This window comes from Aptenodytes patagonicus, chromosome W (genome assembly GCF_965638725.1).
Source record: "Aptenodytes patagonicus chromosome W, bAptPat1.pri.cur, whole genome shotgun sequence".
NCBI lineage: Eukaryota > Metazoa > Chordata > Aves > Sphenisciformes > Spheniscidae > Aptenodytes > Aptenodytes patagonicus.
In genome coordinates, this window is record NC_134981.1 from 4497040 (window position 1) to 4513428 (window position 16389).

Below are 16389 nucleotides of genomic sequence, written 5' to 3' on the forward strand. Positions count from 1 at the left end.
GCACTATGGATGGAATAAATGGCCGTATCAGCCATACAGAATGAATGGTCCTTGTCAGAAACCACTTCCAGCCTCAGACGTGGAAAAATACTGCCCTGTTACTTTCAACAGAGCTTCTGCCCAAGGAGAACTTGCAGGATTTTACTCAATTAGATGAAGTTTAATACAATCAAATACATTTAAGATATCAAAATAACAACAACAAATTTATTTACTGAAAGAGTGGTGAAACATTGGAACAGGCTGCCCAGGGAAGTGGTTGAGTCCCCATCCCTGGAGGTATTTAAAAGACGTGTAGATGAGGCGCTTAGGGACATGGTTTAGTGGGCATGGGGGTGTTGGGTCGACGGTTGGACTCGATGATCTTAGAGGTCTTTTCCAACCTCAGTGATTCTATGATTCTAAGCACTCAGGAAGGAGCAGAGAGAGGGAATGTGATTAGGAAATTCTGGCCTGTGCTTTTTTTTTTTTTTAATTAAACAGCAATTTCAATGGTCATAAATGGCCAGCAGGAGTTCAGAATTACTGCTGCCTCAAAGGCATTACTAATTTTTTCAAACGAGGTATCAGTTGCACTGTACTCCTCAAAGCAATACTATAACAGAGGAAAGCTAAGTATGAGAGCTCCAGCCCTCCTTCGGCCAGATGCTTAGCAACGTCACACTGAATAGACTGTAAACCCAATGCTTTTGCTGCCTTGTCAGTACCTGCATTTGAAACAAAATAATCTATTTAACCAAAGTCCTTTACTTGGCCAAGAAGGAAAAAGGCTGAGAGCTTCTTGCCATTCAGCCCCTGTGACTTTACATGTGCTGTTTTATTCATCTGTTTTCCCTGAACAAGAGGAAATATTCACCAGATACTTCGCTAGCAAGCTTTTTCTACCCAAAGGCTCATTTTTCTTTTAGCATATCTTCCAGGGGTTGTGAAGCAGACATGAAATAGCTTCCTTTAATCAACCTGGTTGTGTCACAGCAGAGGAAAAGCACTGTTGTTTTGCTCTGAAGAACGGGGCGCACTCGTATGAACTTCCATACGCAGACTGAACTTCAGCTCTGTGCACAGTTCTCTGTCAACATGCAGAGTTCTTTCTGAAGACCCGATGGCTGATTACAAAACCTTTTCCTTGTGCCTGCGTGCATGCACACACATAATTTTAGGACTATTTTGCACAGCTGGTGCTCAGCCATGATCCTATAAATATCATTGAAATTAACTTTATTTTCCTCTGTCTTTTCCAATTTATGCCAACCTGTGCAGGAAAACAAACCTTATAAAACTGTTGAATAGTTTCCAAATTAACAGGCTCCTGGAAAAAAACCCTTCAGTGTTTGCTGGCTTGCCATCTTTATGGGCATTTTATTCTTTACACGACTTCCTTTCCATTTCAAAATAACAACCTTTACACAAAGTATCTTTCAGCCTATGCACTACCTGCAAAAATCTTACAGGTGCTAACTATTCCTTTTCCCACTTTTTTTTCACTAAGAGCACAGCCTGCTTTTGTATTTCTGGAGCAATTACTGTCCTTAATCTCTCCTCCGCAGCATTACCTTCAGCCATGGATGGGAAGAGTGCTGTACTAAACCCCTTCAGGTTTTAACTTCACTAAAATCAATCAATAGAGTCAACTAAATTGTGCCTGAAGAATGAAAGTTACGCCTATAGAAATAGGATAGAAAAGAATAGACTATTTCAGTTGGAAGGGACCTACAACCATCATCTAGTCCAACTGCCTGACCAAGTCAGGGCTGACCAAAAGTTAAAGCATGTTGTTAAGGGCATTGTCCAAATGCCTCTTAAATACTGACAGGCTTGGGGCACCGACCACCTCTCTAGGAAGCCTGGTCCAGTGTTTGACCACCCTCTTGGTAAAGAAATGCTTCCTAATAGCTCAGCCCAAGGGCTGTGTGCCATTCTGGACACGTTTTAAGGGCATAAGTGAAACTGAAGTGATGTATTATTCTTGTACCTGCCTTCTGCACCGACTGGAATTATTTTCATATGCTGTGATATGGCTTAGGAGACTCTCAAATGATTTCATGTAAGTGATTAATTGTTCTGTGTTTAGAGCAGTGTAAATAAGAGTAGACTGTAGCAGATTTTGGAGGTTTGGAAAATTTTTAAGAGAGAGGTTTGTAAAAGTGTAGCTGAGGCTTCATGAAAAGAAGCTGGTCCAAACTGTACCCAGTATTGCTTTACCGTTGTATTGGGGGTACAAAGAGCCAGGAGAAGCTGTGATGGAACAGGAGGAGCTGTTCCTGCTTTCAGTGTTTCTCAGAGTTTTACACCCATTTTCACTTGCCCTGTTTTGCTCTGGATTCACTCTTTTTCATACACGTGCATAGGTTTTTTGTACGTAGTGCCTGATGCACTTTGGTCTAGATTCTGCTTTCTATTCCATTTGGATAGATGTGGCTTGCTTTGTAGTGCATGGAGTACTTGGTTTTCCATGGCTGTAACTGAGCCGAATGGTCCCATTGGCTATACAAATTAATTTTTATAACATTCAGTGGTTTGGAGGATGGGTGTTATCAAAGGTTATTTTGTACATGGACTTGCGTAGGCAGGCAGGACCTTCTGTGGCTATGATCCAGCTTAGCCAAGCAGAAGGCAGCTCTGACCTGAAAGCCAGCTAGCCCGTTTGGTCTGGTTTTGAGCTAATAATGTCTGTCTTTCCTCAGGGAGTGGGTTAACTCAGGGGTGGCACTCCATTATCATTACTATATAACTTCTACACCGGTGTTGCCTGAAGCACTCAAGTCTGCCTTCACCTGCTTGTATATAGGATTTTCCCCAGAATAGTTCAAATTTGAACCCTGCCTGGATACGAATGGCACCACCTTAGCCAACAGCTTAGCTTGTTCTGTAAATCCAGGGTCTTATTTGTATGCTATTCAAATGCATTGACTAAAATATTTTCTCATTTGCAGTATTAGTACTGTTAAGACACCGCAGTTAACTGAGATCGATCTGTAGCCTATTTGTTTTATTTACCAATTGCACTTCTCTAAACCTACCATTAACACCTCTGAGGGGACCCTCTGAAGACAGCGGGTTTATGCATGTTTCAGTAGATTAACTATTTGGATCTGATTTCTAGTGATGATGCATGAGAAGAAAAAAAAAAAGCAACTTTATTACTAAGCCACTCTACAACAAAACCTTTTGCTGTTGTAAGATGCCTGATGAGGCAGCTGTTTCTTTACAACTGATGATTCACATAATTTTTGTACCACTAACAGGGACCAGTCCTGCAAATTTTTCATCAAGCAAGCAGCGGACCATTTGCCATGGCCTCAAAATACCACTGTGAATCTTCGGCTTTACAATATTTTGATATGAATAAAAGCCTGTGATAGATGCGCTTATGGCAGCAAAAAGGTACCTGACCAATACGGTGTTAGAAAATCTGTGAAACTGATGCCAGTAAACCTTGTAAAGAGTAGAAAAAGTCTAAAATTTGTGTTGATTTTCAGGGCTGTGGAAAGAAAATCCTACTAGTTGTGAGTTGAAGCTGTATGGTATAGTAGCCTTTGAAAGGCTATGAATAATTTCACTACAAACTTTTGGGATTTTCCAGGGTAGCACTGCTTTTAAAGCTGCAAGTTTCCTTAATCTGTTGGCATAGGTTTTTTTCACTTTGTAACCTCTCATCTCAAGCAGCCTGTGGGTTTGAACCCTTGACTGTCCCACTAAACTTAATTTCATCTTGAAATTCAGATAATCAAGGGTATGTAGTTATATATTAAGTGTGACTTTAGCTTTTCTTTTCCTCATAGGCTTTTTCTTAACAGCATGCAATTCCTTTAAAACTATTAATCAGAAAGCTGATGAGTTTGGTGTTTTTTTTTTTTATATTATGCATTGGCTATAGTCAAGCAATCTCTTCAGATTTTGCCTGCGCTTCAGACATCCTGGGTTCCTCTCACAAAATATTAGGCATTTAACAGAGATATCTGCATTGGAGGCCTTACTTAGCAATGAAGAGACAGGCACTTCAGGAGGGCATTTCAGCTGTGATTTGTTGTGACTGAATGACTAGTAGAGTATGCCACATGGTGTTATTTCTGCTCCTTCACTGGATGGTGTGCAAGAATATCCGGTATTGATACTAACACATGAGAGCAGCGCATACGATTTTCAGAAGTACTGTCTCTGTGCTGCCTTTATTCTGCTCTCCTTAAATCAGTGAGATTACTGTTGTCATTGGTTTGAAATCGTTGGGCCGAAAATGACTGTTTTTGAAAAGCCAACCTGTAAAAATGAGCATTTTGCAAAGACCAGTGTAAATTTGACATGGATCATGTGATTATTTGTGCTAGTGAAACACAGTTGCTTGTCTACTTACACCAAATGAACAAGAACATAACTGAACCAAGGTTGTTTAGAGTTGAGAGTTGGTCTCATAATAAGGCACCTGACTTTGGGAAATAAATGAGAGACATCATTGCTGGAAAATTACATAATCTCTTTGCCAGGAGGTCCATGCTTGTGAATGAAATTAATAATGCTTCCCTACCTTATCATAATTTGTCATTGCAATGCTTCTTATAATTAAGTATGATTCTTTTAAATTATATGATAATATTAAATATGGTGATATGGATGTAGAAGTAGTTATGTTTTATCAAAGATTCAAGTAAGTTTAGTCGTGGTGGTCATTCAATTCTGGTTGTAAAACAGAATGAAAAGGAAGGGAAAGTACAAGGAATGAAGTGTTTTTCTGCTTCAGGAAGCACACAGGCAGATTTTCTCCAGTGAATTAAATAAGGGCTACCACTCAGCTTTCTGGTAACTTTGCTACATTGAGAACATCTGTCAGATTGCACTGGAAAGGTCACATCTGTTTATCTGGGAGCAGGATATGTTTTGTAATTGATTGAAAAGAATGGCATAGGCCAAGTGGCAATGCAATAAGGCTGCCCCGAGCAAAGCCAATGCGGAAGTAAACACAATTTCAAGAAGCTCTATCAGGACGAGCAGTCTCGGTGAACCCACGTGTACAGGGTTTGAAGCCTCTAAGGAATCTCTGAATCTTTATTACTCAGGAAGCAAACAGATGAAGACTGAAAGCGGCCAGCTTGAGCCAGACCCGGCAGCCAGGTTCCTTCATTGGTAAAACCACTGCGAGCGCTTTCAAGTCTGGGATAGAGGAGTTGACACTTCAAAGCCCAGTTGGATCAGCTGCCTGGGGCATTCAAACTTCATCTCTGACTGCAGCCTGCCAAGGCAGATGTGCCCCTTGGAGGCAATGGATATCACAGGGCTGAGGCGCAGCGTGAAGCGGCTGGAGGAAGGGCACCCTCACCAAAGGGGGTGGCTGTGGAACAACCCTCCACAATAATCATATTAATCCAGGCTGATGAAGCAAATCCAGAGTTTCACCATCTTCCTCTCATACCACTACTATGGTAAGGCTTGTAATAATCAACTTTATGCACCTTTTTTTTTTGGAAAAGGTGACTCAATATAGCCCTCTTCAAGCAGGAGTGATCCAAGATAACTCTTAGAGCTACTGTGGGGAGGTGAAAAGCATTACTGCTACAATAACACCACTGTTAAATATTTCTGCTTATCTGAGTGATGATAGGATAGTTATAAGAGCTTTTTTTAATCCCTGGCCTGAGTGTGTTTCATAATCAAATGCTCCTTTAAAGCTGGGAAATTACATTAACATCAGAAAAAAGAAAAAGGAGGAATTTCTCTCTTAGGCATTGCCATATGTCTCTCCAGGTGGAAATACAACAGGGTGGAGTAAGGCAAGGATTGTGGAGGGACCCTGTTGTGCTTGGCTGTTGGAAAGCATATGGTGCAATAATATTCCAGCTCTGGCTGTGAATTTTCCTTCTCTTGACCTCTCTGGCAAATACGATCATTCTAATTTATATTCAACTATTCTGTTTGTGCCTAGGAATAGAGTGCTCCTTCCATTATCAAAACTACCTATTAGGTCAGGTCCCACTTCAGAGAGAACCCCAGAAGAAACAGAGAAGAGGTATGAAAAATTTCCTCACTAACTATCTGAACCACCTTTATAATGTAGAAGAGGTTATGGAGGCTTGGATTTCAATGGCATTAGTGGAGGCCTTACGATACTGGAATTCCAGGAGAAGGAATCTCTCCCCATCTTGAAGTGGTAGCTGCTCCAAAGAAAAACAGTGCTGGTCTTCAGCCAATTTTTGTGCCCCTGCAGTAATGCTGACCTGCAGTTGGCTTGGTCTCAGGGCTTCCTTCCTAGCCTTGGAGGTGACTGCATGGAAGGTACGGCATTTCAGAATTTATTATTTATTGTTTAACTTTCTCAGTGCACTCTTCAGGGCATGATGCTGCGGAATTGTTAGCAAAACCTGAGTTCCTATCATCCTGCTCTCCTGTGCTTGGCCAGGCATGTCTAGGACTAAACAGAGTGCTTCACATCTCCAGGGCCTTCATCTGTGTGGAATCCAGTGAAAAGCTTCAGATACCTGTGTAATCAGAGATTATAGCAAAAAGCAGAAGTGGTTATATTTGTTTCAGTATCATCTTTCAGTATCAGGTCAGCGTACAAAACAGTTTCTGAGTGAGGCTGTTGCTTGCAGCTTCTGAGGAAAAAGGCATAAATCTCTGGCACTTGGCAGTTTTTAAATAAGAAGCCCATACAGGGACATTTGCCTGTCATCATAAGCAGTTTAATGTCTGGCTTCTATTCTGAAGCTGGAGGGGGTTTTATGTCTCCTAAAACATATCATTATTATCTCTAGAGCTATTATCTCTAATGTAACTGTGGGTATTTGCATTGTCCGGTCCTTTTTAAAAATCCTATTAGGCTTTTGACCTCTGTGATTTCTATCTGCACAAAATCCCTTAGAGCAGAATTAACCCCCTGCAAAGTTCCCTGTAGATATACCATTGAAGGTATTTCTACACCGCAGGCTTTCTGCATTGTGGTGTCCAAACGGTTAGCAACCTGAAGCTGTGTTTGCCAGCGTGGCTGAAAGGAAGCTGTGGATGCATATTCGGGCAAGGCTGTAATCTGCCAGTTTTGCAGCATGGTTGTAGTACAGCTGTAAGTAACAGGGCTGAAATACTGAGTTGTTCACTATGTTCCTAAAACTAGCTGTGCCTCTCTCTCTCTTCTGCCTTGCCTTGCCTTGCCTTCTTATCTCCTTCTTGCCTGTTGCTCCCAGAAGCTGAAAATGCAAAGTAATGCAAACTAACTCAAACTCACGCGCAGTAGACGCAAAATAAATATTACAGATTCTGTTATAAAGTGGAGCCTGAGTTGCGCTCCCAAGCAGTAACTTGTGAGCATCACCCGATGTGACTCGGCAGTAGCACGCAGAGCATTCATCAGATTGTTGATCTGCCCTGCTGCAGTGCCGTTGTTGACACCTGTCTATACTGGTTGAATGAACTGGGAATCATCATCATTGCTGTGTTCTTATTCTAGACAAAATACTTTCTCTTACTTCACAAATGTTGAGCAGAGCAGAGTTGGCAACATTTATGGGAATGTCATTTGTGACATTAATAGCAAAACGGCAGCATCATCTTGCTTTCCCAGCAAGTGCATGCTCTCTTAGCACGCTCCATCTGCTGAGTGTAGAATTCTATTGTGTTTAGTATTTTAATGTTTTTTCTCTGTGGTCAGGGTACTGCTCCACAACCAGAGCAAAAGAAGGTAGCAAGGTTTTCTAATGGTAACAGTGGGCACTGCTATGTTGGTAACAATATCCCTTGGAAGCAGTAGGACCTCATCTTGTCCCTGTTCATAAGCCCCAGATCTCTTCAGTAGCCTGTGCGTGCATCTTTACAGCGTTTTCAACACTGATGTCTTTTGATCTGCTTTGCTTCTTTGAGGGATAGCTCTCTGTGATACTCTGGAGATACTTAGTCCGGACTTGCCATTTCTCCTTGATCCCCGGGATCTGATGAAAACATTGTTCTCCCTTTCCTTTTTACTGCCTTTTCTGTGGGAGGAAACAAAATTCTGAAAATTTCAGAAATGTCACCTTAAGGAGTTTATAATCCCTTCTGTCCATCTCCTGCTGGCCCACTGTTATCTGGTGGTAGTGGTGGTAATTAAAGGATGAAGTCATATTTCTATAGGTGTAAACACAGTAAGGAATAAAAGCACAGGGAGAAACATGTAGAAAAACTTCACAATTCTGATAAAATACAGCTCTTTCATGAGAAATCTTTAAAAACATTAGAATTTAGAAACATTCCCATAATGTTTCTGGACCCATTTGGGTCCAGAAGAGGGCCACAAAAATGATCAGGGGGATGGAACACCTCTCCTATGAGGAGAGGCTGAGAGAGTTGGGGTTGTTCAGCCTAGAGAAGAGAAGGCTTCGGGGAGACCTTATTGCAGCCTGTCAGTACTTCAAGGGGGCTTATAAAAAAGATGGTGGCAAACTTTTTAGCAGGGCCTGTAGCGACAGGACAAGGGGGAATGGCTTTAAACTAAAGGGGGATAGATTCAGACTAGATAGAAGGAAGAAATTTTTTATGCTGAGTGTGGTGAAACACTGGCCCAGGTTGCCCAGAGAGGGGGTGGATGCCCCATCCCTGGAAACATTCCAGGTCAGGATGGACGGGGCTCTGAGCGACCTGATCTAGTTGAAGATGTCCCTGTCCACGGCAGGGGGGTTGGACTAGATGACCTTTAGAGGTCCCTTCCAACCCAAACTATTCTATGATTCTATGAAACTGTAGGGCTCTGAGGTGAGTTTATTGAGGGGCCTCAGTCACTGGGAGCTCCTTATGACCACTGAGTCTTCATCGAGTGCATACTTGGGTGGCAGAGAAACATTTTATCCCTCCTATTCACTTTTCTCCCAGGGAATCCTGCAAATGTGTCTGTCTTGGGAGTTCCAGTCTACCAATGGGAAAATTTGGAGTATGGTGCGGTCATTAATTTCACTGTGTTAGAGTCCAGATTTAGTGGTGGTGTGTTTTAAACAGAATGAGTTGCCCAGAGCTTGGGGAAAGCACTTGCTAAGCGGGAATGTCACATAAACTGATAAGTTATGACAGGATTACAGAGATCGCAAATTGTACCAGAAATGGAGAAGTCCTGCCATGTGACTTCTTGCCCATCATCTTGTCTATGTGAGTGTATCTAACCAAGCTCGCACATTTAAAACTTCAAACCTGATTTGGGGTGTAAAATGTGATGGGGAGTTGATAAGACAGGGACATTGCTCCAGATGTCATCGGCAACCTGTTGTTATTGTTCAGTCTTACTGGAGATCTACCTGGAGGCTTTTAGTAGGAGCAGAAAGCTGCTTTGTGCTGTGTGTTAAACAAGCAGTAGCAGGCAGTCCTGGCCTCAATTAGCTATTAATCTAATAGCTCAGATTCTGCAAATTTTAACCTATTTTGTGTTACCACTGTACTCATGTGAGTGGCCTCAAACAGGTCAGTGTTTGAGTCAAGTTACTCATGAGATAGGACTAACCTGTAGGTAGTTAATCCTGTTTGCAGGATTAACCTGTAGATTCAGCGTTTAACTCGAAATTATACAGGAAAGAAGTCTTCTGCCCCTTTTTTTGCTTTTCAGTAGTCATACCTATAAAAAGTTGCTTGATTTGGAATTTTAGATTTAGAATCTTGTTCATATTTTAAGAGAAATAAACCTCTTCAAAGACAGTCTAAATGCTTCTTTTAGATACAAAAATAAAGCTTGATAGCAGAAATGCTCCTTAGAGAAGTTTTATTGACTCCAGGGGATTTCAGTGCCGCTGGAGCAACTGAAAGAGCTGTTTCCAGCAAAGGCAAGGATTTAGCTCAAGAAAGAGGCTTCCCCTGACACAAACAGCTGTTTCCTGTCACGTAAGAGAGAAAAACTACAAAAGAAATAGGTCATAAAGTACAGAGTGAATAAAACTGCTGCTTCCCTGCAAACATCCCTTACAAAGTCTTGAGCATAGGAGGGCTTTCCAGCTCATGATGCAAGAGCCAAGGCAGGGGGTGGGTTTCGTGGGCTGGGCTGAAATTTGACATCAGGAGGAAATTGAAACCCAGCATTGGTGGAAGCTGTCTGTGATGCAGAGGTGAAGGCTGGATCTGGCTTGACGCTTAGGGGAGGTGAAAGAGGGGGACAGCCAGCGGTTCAAAGAGCGAAAGAAGCAGGAGTCCATGAGTGGCAGTGGAGGAGAAACAGAGAAAGGGGCAATCTGGCATAACAGGAGGGCAGCCACAGCACGTGTAGAAGGTAAATAAGTAATCACAGTAAAATAAGGGGCAATTTGATTGGAAAACGTCTGGTTGCTGCTGCTCTCCTGGTCTGACTGGATTTCTTGCAGATGGTATGTGCTGTTCTCTTTACAGCACACTTCCGATACATTCGTGCAAACCTTTACAGGCAATCTAGCTCCATAGTGATCTGCATTAATCTAAAAGCCTTGTTAAAAATTGTGTATCAGCTCCAAACACAAAAGAATCAGTTTTCAAACGGTGATTTTTTTTTTTAAAGTAAAATACATTTGTGTGGAAGAAAACGAGAGTTCAGAGACAGGCATGGCACATCTGTAAGATGCATGTGTGTTATGGGAGGGGGGATTGCAAGCTAAAGATCACTTGCAATTAGCTGCTGAACTTCATGTGTGCTTTAGATTGCTTCCTTTAGATGTGTTAGCAAGGTGTTAACACCTGCACTGAACATAGTTACCAAAAAATCTTGGAGTATTTAACTAACTCTAATAGTGGTTTCATACGTTAAGAGAATGGTGTGGAATTATAGAAGTAGGAAATAAAGAGGGATCATAATGGAAACTGTGTGATGAAGTGTAAACAAATCAGAAGTCAAATTACATCCTATTAAATCTGACTCAGATATGATTTGCCTCAACGTGACTTCTCCGGGGTTGCAGGGTGTTTTTTCCTGTGTTACCTAAATAGTATTTGAGCACTATGCAGATGCTGCCAAGTTAATCAAGTGAATAGTCATTCGAGCACGAGCATGAGTTTTAGGGGTGAGTGATCAGGGCATTTGCTGAGGCTGCAGGTCATACGGGACCCCATTAAACTAAATAGCAGTGCAAATCATCCAGTGTGTGGATGGGAATGGGAGAAGAAAGGAACCTGTATCTTAGCATCTGACCCTACAAGTGTGACATTGGCTCTGCCCTTGAAGAAAGAGATTTAAGATCTTATTTTCTGCTTCCAAGTAAATCTCTTATCTAGGATCTAGTATCCACTATCCACCAATATGTTGAGAGATTGCAATAACGAATCTTCCTGTCACATCAGGGGAGGCTGCTAGCAGCACTGCACCTCTCTGACATTACACGCTCTAATTACATGCAAGGTTTTTAAGAGTGCTGAAACATCACAGAAAAGAGAAAAAGATAAAAGCCAAGATTTCAAAAAATGATGGACCAGGACTTCCAGGATAAACTCCGATAGAGGAAAATGCAGCTTGTTTCATTTTGCGCTTGTTTCATGGGCAAAAAAAGAGTACTTAGCTGTTCCTGCAGGAATGCAGAAACCACAAACGCAGGCTGCAGTAGTTGCGATTCATTGCTCTACAGAGGCAGGATGCATCACCCATGTCCTACTACAGCTTTGCTTTGAAGAACTAAATGACTCTCCAGCCACCCATTCAGCCCTGTGCTCAGCACCGTTTTGCACCCCGTCTCTGGGCAGAAGGCCAGGATGGTTATCTACATAACTACCTTCTCGAAAGACTTTTTCACAGATATATCAGAATGAGGTATTTGATCGAGTAATTGGGTGTAGTATTTTAAATTAACAGTAACCAAACAACTTGATGTTCGCTCAAAGATGATCCAAATTTTGTAATGGACAGGGCCAAAATAAGCTTGGTTTAGGATCAATGTACAGAAGCACCGAAACCTGTTTCTAGAATAATTCTAAGATTTCTAAAGCACATGAATATGTGAATGCATCGTGGTTTTGAAAGGCTGCAACTATTTTTGACTAAGGTATTTAAATACTACAGGTATTTTTGACCACCGGTGTTGGTTTCCTCCAGATCTAAATCTCTGCTTTTGCAGAGTGATTTTATTCTTGGCTGTATTCTATTTACTGTAATATTAACTTATTTTTAGAAGTCCACTTCATATTTCAGGCGCAAGCGTGTTATTTCTAAGGTATTGAAAAACAGCAGTGTTTTCCTGTCAGGGAAAGTGAGAAAATGGGAGTAGTCAGTATTTGCATTTATGTAGCATCTTCTCTCAAAGGATGTAGAAGGACTTTGAAAATACTAAGTTGCCCAAGATCCAGGGAATTTTCAGGAAAAGTTTGTGTGATATTTGCTGATCTATCACCGACTACACTGAATGTGATGAAGGAGATGCAGCCAGGAAACTCTGATCTCCAGGATTTACATGGGAAAGGAAACTTGGAAAAAATGGAAAACAGTCTCTCTCATTAAATAGGTCAGCTGTTCATGCTCTGAGCCATAGGCGTGATATACCCTGGATGATACCTGGGAGCCATGCATGAGGGAAGGGACAACCTTAAGTTGTTGCAAAGTTGCCAGAGAGCTTTTAGAGCTCAAGTCTAACTGTCTAGAGCTTTGACAATTGGATCAGTACAGCTTTGGTACCAGAGACAGTATTGGGGTAGGATTTAATTAGAATAATCCCTTTTTATTGAATTCTGGGAATGTCAGCTTGCTAATTTTACCTCTAGCGCCTTTTCAGGCCAGCTTTTCCTTAAAAGGTATTTTTCAAACTGGGATGTGGGAGGCTTATTAGGTCGCTGAAAGTGACAGAATACAGATGTAATCAATAGTTCATCACTGGGAAAGAGGGTGCCAGAGGCGGTGTTGCAGGTCAGGCGAATTGTTCTAATGGGACTCAGAGTCACAGACCAAGAAAATTACTTTTTATTGCATTTGCTCATCATCATCAGTTATATCCCTTAGCATTCATTTCTCAACTTTCCAATGATTCCCCAAAGAATTAGGATGCCTTACAAAACTCTCAAGAGTGTGATTCTTACTATTTGGGTATTAAGATGTGAAAAGGATTGTTGTAAAATATTTAAATTCATTGCTTATAATTGTCAATGCAGCCTCTGTTAGGAAAATTAGCTTTAATTAGTACAAGAAAAATAGCTTACTAAAAATCTCACCAGGTCTTATCAGCGAGGATGTAGACCCACTGAGGAGCTTTTAGCTCTCTTTTTCAAGAACAGAAAGAGAAGTACAACCTCTGAATTGAAATCTCACCCTACCGTCTTTGCCCTTTAATGCCAAGTTAGAAGAGCATCTTTCTGTGTGACAAGTTTAAACACTGACAGTACTTCTGCATTCTTAGCTACTTGTGTGCTTTTAGCAAAATGCCTCTTTTTGGACCTGTAACACTGGGCAGATCAGCGGTCCCAATTTGTGAACTCAGTTATATATATATATATATCCTGACTTGAGATCTGAGAAAGAAATAGCTGTTGGCCTGTTTTTACTGGCAATGTGAGAACTATGTGCTCAGTTACCAGTTCTGTTTTGCTGCTGCTTCTGTCAATATCCCATAAGTGATTTTACATGTCAAAATTGTGCGTGATCATCTTTGTTGGAGGGACTGTATGTTCCATGTGATCCTGGCAAGCATTCAGTGTTTTGTAGTTCCTGAACTATTAACTGCTCTCTCCGCTTTTAAAGCAATTTTTTATTTTTCAGTCATATTTATTTTACAGTTAATTTTAAAATTCTATTACTTTTACTATTTCAATTCTGATATATTTTTCAGTATCCTAGTAAGGGGCTTTTATCTATCAATATTCTTTCCTTGCTTGAGTCGTGTAGTTTATAACATTTCTAGAGTGCAACATTCTGTTCGGAAGAGAAAAGCAAGTATCATTCAATTTTAGTGGATGTCTATGTTTGTACTTATTGATGTAAAGATAACCATATATACATTAAGAACCTCCAGTTCAATGCATATCTAATTTTTGGAAATAAGACTACAACCAGTGGAATTTTCTTAGCATGGGCAGCTTCCTAGACCTGTCCCTGAAATTGATATACTTTCCAGTTAGACAGCTAATAATAAATGTATCAGTTTCAAAGAGCAGATTGAATCTATCAGATTCAAAAGCAGATAGATATCTATTCCCTTCACACCTCAGTAGATCTATTTTGCAAGAAGTTTGTATTCTTTATGATGAAACCCAAAAATATTGCGATGTTATATGTTGGAGCTTTTCCACAGCTATATCCACAGCTTTTAGTGTCCAATGCTCTGGAATTAAAATCACATCAAAACCAGGAATATTGTTTCTTGCGAAACATTTTGAGCTCAGCAAAGCTGGCATGGCTCCTACTGCTTTTCATCTAAGCTTTTGACATCTCTTAAGGCTTAGAACAGAATAAGAGGTATTATTAGTTAGGTAAATGAATCCCACCTGCAGTGCTTTTCATTATGTGACAAAAAAAAATGGTTTCAGTTAGGGGTGAAAGCAAATTGCTTGTGGTCCTAGACCTTGAAACTCGTTAGATTTTCTGGGTCACTAGCAAATTATTTCTCATATGATTTTTTTCACTGTTGATTAATTTTTGGCAGCACTACATAGATAGAGAGGAAAGAAAATCTGTCGTGAGACAAATCACTAAAGTTTTGTAGAATTTCAAAGCAAATTTATTAAGTAGACTTCTGGGAGCATTCATTCAAACTTTACAAGAGGTTGCTAGGGGAGACTGTGGAACCTCCATCCTTGGAGATACTCAGAACTTCACTGGAGAAGGCCCTGAGCAACCTGCCAGTTTCAGAGTAGGCCTTGCTCTGAGTGGGGGGTTGGACTAGAGGACCTCCAGAAGTTCCTTCCATCATAAATTAATCTGTGATTGTATGAGGTTTTGGCTCTATGAATGTAAGAGTTTGAATCCCAGTTTAGCCATGGAATCTCAGAGTTTGAGCTGAGTAGATGTGTCACCCTGATCTTAGTTCCCATTACGTGTTCAGAGAGTATTGGGCCAGTACTGATGCTCCCGGTCTGTTCTTCTGTGTTCACCATTCACTCCATAAAGCTTCTCCAACTTGATACCTCTCCTTTCTTCCAGGAGTTTTTAAGTGATGACGAAATTTTAAATGATGACACTTAAATTAAATGATGACCTTTAGATGAAAGCATCCCGTTTTCTTGGTTTCTCTCCCTACCAATAACAACTAGAATGCCTTTTACAGAGGAAAGAAATTAAAACAGAGATATAAGAAGGAAGGAAGGAAGGTGGTTTGGGTGGGTGACAATGTCATCTGTACGTTGGGTTTAATCCATGTTATGTGTTGTAGTCTTGGCTCTGCCACTTCCACATTACAGGGTCTTGAGCAAGTCACGCTATCTCTGGATGCCTTAACCTGCCCATGGCTTGGGGATGAAGCTTTCTACAGATAAATCTGTGCTGTGGGCATCAAGCCAGCTTGGAGGACATGGGCGTTCTCTTACCAGAGGACTGAGCTCAGTCCAGCCACCGGGCTACAAAGACAGAGGAAGGCTGAGGTGAATCCTGGCACGTAGCGATGGAGGAGGCTACAATGTATTTCCTACGGCCATATATATGCGTGTATATATAAGTATATCTGCTCTTCTGCATCATTGTGTAAACTCATGGTGCCTTATTTTGGTATTGAGCAGGAGTCAAAGTAGCTACAGAGGTGTCAAAAAGAAGTGAATGAGACCTTATTCACCTCTCAGTAATGTAAAGAACCAGAGTTCAAGAATGTTAATAGTAGTTTCTGCATCATCTTTGGTGAGCTTTGAATCAAGCTGGGATTAATCTTAGTTTTAGTTGTAAAGAAACTAGATCTCTAGTCTAAGCTAGTCGTTTAAACACTTTCTGTAGTCAGTGGGGAGAGAGAAGCACACCCAATGGCTGATTTGCCTGTCTGTCTACCTTAAAAAGCAATGAAACATTTCTGGAGATGCCTGTTTTCATCTGCTGGCTATAGCAGGAGTCTGCTGAACAGCTCTTTTAGAGATCTATCACTGAGAGTGCTAACATTCAATCAAATGAATTCTGCATTTTACGTACCGCGCACAGTTTCTGAGCAGGCCCATAGCAAGAGCCAGCGCACGTTTCCTCCAGAAGGGAAGCTGGATTTCATTTTTTTTAAATTTCAGTTCAGAAAACGCACAATATATATCCTTAATTAGATGTATATGTAATTAATGCTATCAAGATAGAGCATTAATCAGACTTTTTATTTGCCACTTCTAATATAATATGCTTTTTTTTTTTCTCTTTCTGTATAATGTGACAGCCAGAAAATTTAGTTTCTATTATTTGCAGTAAACAGAGCAAAGACCCACAGGTAAAGCACTCTAGTGCCTGAACTCTGGAAGTTGGATATGTAAAAAGAGGACATTTGGATCATGAACTTTAGGAGCTGGGTACATTTTTATGCAATTTTTTTTGTCAGAAGGTAATCTGATAGCCTG